General features: G+C 46.0%; 1 pseudogene; it reads right to left on the minus strand.

Annotated features, from left to right (window-relative positions):
• Nucleotides 1–4558, minus strand: part of LOC112069017 (roundabout homolog 2-like) — a 99617-nt pseudogene that overhangs the window by 91324 nt on the left and 3735 nt on the right.

The raw sequence follows: 4558 nt of genomic DNA on the forward strand, positions 1-4558 counted from the left end.
TAGAACGTTACTGGTTCCAGTCCCACACACGGTATAAGGACGAGATCCATGTAAGGAAAAACGATTACTAACAAAACAGAGTAAAGTCAGGGTACGTGCTGAGGAGGTCCTGAGAACTGTCTCAGTGGAACGTTACTGTTCAGTCCACACGGTACCGTGTGTGGAGAGGACCTATAAACTTTCTCAGTGGAAACGGGTACTGTTCAGTCCACACGACCAGGTTACCGTGCTGAGAGACCTGATAACTGTTCTCAGTTGAACGTTTACTGTTCAGTCCACACGGTACCGTGGTGAGAGGACCTGTAACTGTCTCAGGTGAACGTTACTTTCAGTCCACACGTACCGTGCTTGAGAGGACCTGATAAACGTCTCAAGTAGAACGTTACTGTTCAGTCCACACCTGTGGTACCTTGAGAGGACCTGATAACTGTCTCAGTTAGAACGTTACTGTTTCAGGTCCACACGGTTACCGTGCTGAGAGGACCTGATAACTGTCAGTAGAACGTTACTGTCAGTCCACACGGTACCGTGTGTGAGAGGACCTGATAACTGTCTAAGTTGAACGTTACTGTTCAGTCCACACGGTACCGTGGTGAGAGGACCTGATAACTGTCTCAGTAGAACGTTACTGTTCAGTCCACAGCAGCGGGTAACCGTGGCGTGAAAAGAGGCTGATAAACTCTCAGTAAGTGAGAACGTTACTGTTCAGTCCACACGGTACCGTGCTGAGAGGACCTGATAACTGTTCTCAGTCGGAAACGACTGTTCCAGGTCCACAGCTATACGGTACCCCCCGTGCTAGAGAGGTTACCTGGAATAACTATTCCTGACGGCTGCCGAGCGTGTACTGGATAGGTCCACCTCACGTACCCTAGAGGTCGCTGCAAGACTGATAACTGGTCTCAGTGGTCGAACGTGATAACCCTTACAAGTGGATGTTGTGCTCCTCACCCCCACGTTCTCTCTGCCACTCACATGTTCACGATGGACTTTCGCGTACTGCCACGGCACGTCTCCAACTCAATCATGACATTTTGCGCAGATTGGGACAACAAACAGGGATAGGGCTCGACTCCCAACAACGATTAGACAGCCTTACAGGGAGGAAATTGGGCCCTAGTAAGAAGTGGTGCCAGGGCACATGGAATTGGGCTGCTGTGGAGAATGTTAAAAGCCTTCGGAATTGTTCCTTCGACCGGGTCATCACATCATCTGACGAGATTTGAAAAATCCGCGTCAGGAGAAGGTCGCGACCTAGGACCCAGTTGCACAGGGCAGTGGATTCATAGATTCCCCACAACAGACAGTGTGGTGAGAAAGAGGCACATTAAGGCCACTTCCAATCCTGCAGGTGAGCTCGAATCGACCTCACAAGACTTTTACTGTATACAGACCAATTGACGAGCATTTCCTGGTCAGGATTATCTATCATCACCTGGTCACGGAGCAGTACTGCACCCAGTCACAACCAACAGCCACTCCAGAGGGTGGTCCGGTCTTGCCCAACGCATCACCGGAGGCACACTGCCTTTGCCCTCCCAGCGACATTTTTATACACCCGTGGTCACAGGAAGGACAAGAAGATCATCAAGGACCTTTCAGCACCTGAAGGCCACAAAGAATGTTCACCTTCATTACCATCCAGAAGGTAAAGTCAGTAACAGGGAATCAAAGCTGGACCGAGAGACTGAATACATTTCTATCTTCCAGACTGTTAAACTTCTCTTAGGGTGAGGGCAGCATTCGGAATGTTGGATTTGAAATTGCATGGCGCCTAATTAAAACTTGGCCTGCATCTTCGCGGGAGCCCAGAATATAATGATATTGCATATAAACTGGTAAGATTTGGATTAGAAAACCACTCTAAAGTTTCAAAACTGTTTAAATAGGTGTCTCTGGAGTATTGAACAGACAACTGATTTTGTCAGCAAAAACCTGAGAAGAATCCGATTCATGGTAAAGTAACCAGTTATCTTTGGGGTTTTTGTAGGGTATGTTCTATATCATGCGCAGAATAACAGTATTTCCCTATTTGACGTAACTAGACTCCAAAATGCTAGTTTGTATGCTCTGTTCCACTAGATGGTCAACAGTTCTTCAGAAATGTTTCAGTGCTTGTCCTTATCCCTCAAAAAATGAGAAAGTTTAAAGAAGTGGGTCTGAATGATATAAAGGCAACCCTGCGTGATTCACTATAGGCTTCCGCGCTCACAGGGAACCGCAGAGGAGCTCTCTTCGTTGTTTTAACATTGTTTTATATTGACAACGTTATTGGTTTCCGGTTGAAATATTATTGATTATTTAGGCTAAAAACAACCTTTTGAGGTTTGATATTAAACATCGTTTTGGGACATGGTTATATGACACTTTACGGATACAATTATGTGGATTTTTTGTCTTTCCTGTTTTTTTACTTGCGTTTTAGCCTGTGGATTACTGAAGAAAACGCGCGAACAAACTCGAGGTTTTTGGGGTATTTAAGATTTACTTTATCGAACATGAAAATTAAAATTTATTGGTAAATGAATTGTCTGCTGATTGCAACCAATATGTAGATCATCAAAGTAAGGGATTAATTTATTCTTTCTATTTTCTGCTGAGAGGACCTGATAACTATCTAAGTGGAACGTTACTGTTCAGTCCACACGGTACCGTGCTGAGAGGACCTGATAACTGTCTCAGTGGAACGCGATGACCTTTTCCCAATCGAAAGCTGCAGCAGTCACTGTGAAGGGGAGTCTAAATTAGACATTTTATGATATGGGAAAATGATTACCAGAATCCTTACAGCAATATTCAAGAAAATAGTTATTCTACTGTGCCATGCAGTGCTATCCAGGTATAAGGTCCATACCTTGTGTCCTGACGGGCTCTGATATGGGGCTGGGGTCACTGAGGCCCTGGCTGTTGACCGCCCGCACCATGAACAGGTAGATGGTGTTGGGGCGCAGGCCTTTGACCGTGTACTGCGTGGTCTTCACGTGGTCCGCGACCGTCTGCCAACTGTTGCTCACCGACTGGCTGCAATGGGACAATGACAAGGATATCACAAATGTGCAACCGCAATAATTAAGAAGCAAAACAAAAGTCAAAAGAGGAAATCTTTCAACTAACCTGAAGGCTTCGATGACAAAAGAGGAGATGGGCGTGGCCCCAGCCAGGCCGGGTTGCCAAGACAATGAGACGCTGTTCTTGGTGACGTCAGTGACCTGGGGTTTGGAGGGAGGGCCAGGGAGCTCGTTGTCATCACGGTTCTTAATGACCATCACCCCAGCTTGGTCTGCAGGAGAAAGAGAACAGGAACTATTGTTAAATGGGAGGATGAGGAGGAATGGATAAATAACTATTCCCAGAAAGTAATATGTATGTTATAATGAGCATGTATGTGTGTTTACTACAAAACTAGGTGAAGACATGTTCACTGTGCCATACCTTTGACCTCCAGGAAGGCGCTCCACGATGTCTCGCCACTGGAGCTGGCAGCCACACAGGTGTAGATCCCAGAGTCAGAGAGCTGGGATAGACCGGATTAATACAGAGCATCAACCACCTGACCACAACTACAACCCACTTAGAAACATCTTCATAATGACTAGATACTAGTATGGATCTCCACAGCTGCTTGATCAGATGATTACTCATGGCTCTAGTTGTTCTTCTAAATGCATGTGAGGGGTCCATCTCTGAGGTCACAATAGTGTGCATGTGAGGGGTCCATCTCTGAGATCACAACAGTGTGTCATGTGAGGGGTCCATCTCTGAGCCAGCTGGTCCAGTCATAAAGACAACTACACGTACACTAGTAATGGGGTTTATATGATGAGGGCTGTACATATGTACGTACTGGTTGTGGTAACCTTGTCTGCAGCGCTCGTTCTCTACCTCTCTGTTTCCATCATTCCCCTTAATGGATCTCTGTCTGAGACTCTGTCTCCTCTCTGTGTGTGTCATTAGGCTGTTTCTCACTGTATTCTATACATTCCTTTACTTAGATACATTCCTTTACTTAGATGTGTGTGTTTTAGGTATTTGTTGTGAAATTGTTAGATACTGTATTACTGTTATATATTACTGCACTGTCGGAACTAGAAACACAAACATTTCGCAATAACATCTGCTAAACATGTGTATGTGACCAATAACATTTGATTTGATAATTTGTTCCTTCCCTCTGACCCTCTGTACCTCTGTACGCTCTTGACCTCTATGGTACCCCTCTGACCTCTGACCTCTTGTACCTCTCTGTACCTCTAGACCTCTATATCCTCTGACCCTATGTACCCTCTGACCCTCTGACCCTCTATATCCTCTGACCCTATGTCCCTCTGACCTCTGTACCTCTTGACCCCTGTACTCTGTACCTCTGACCCTCTGACCGCTATGTACCCTCTGTACCCTTCTGACCTATGGTACCATCTATATCCTTCGTGACCCTCTGTACCCTCTGACCTTGACCCCTCTATACCCCTCTGACCCTATTGTACACTCTGACCGTACCTCTGATGACCCTCTGACCTAGACCCTTCCTTGACTCGACCCTTCTGACCCTATGACCCTA

Source organism: Salvelinus sp. IW2-2015, unplaced genomic scaffold, assembly GCF_002910315.2.
Source record: "Salvelinus sp. IW2-2015 unplaced genomic scaffold, ASM291031v2 Un_scaffold849, whole genome shotgun sequence".
NCBI lineage: Eukaryota > Metazoa > Chordata > Actinopteri > Salmoniformes > Salmonidae > Salvelinus > Salvelinus sp. IW2-2015.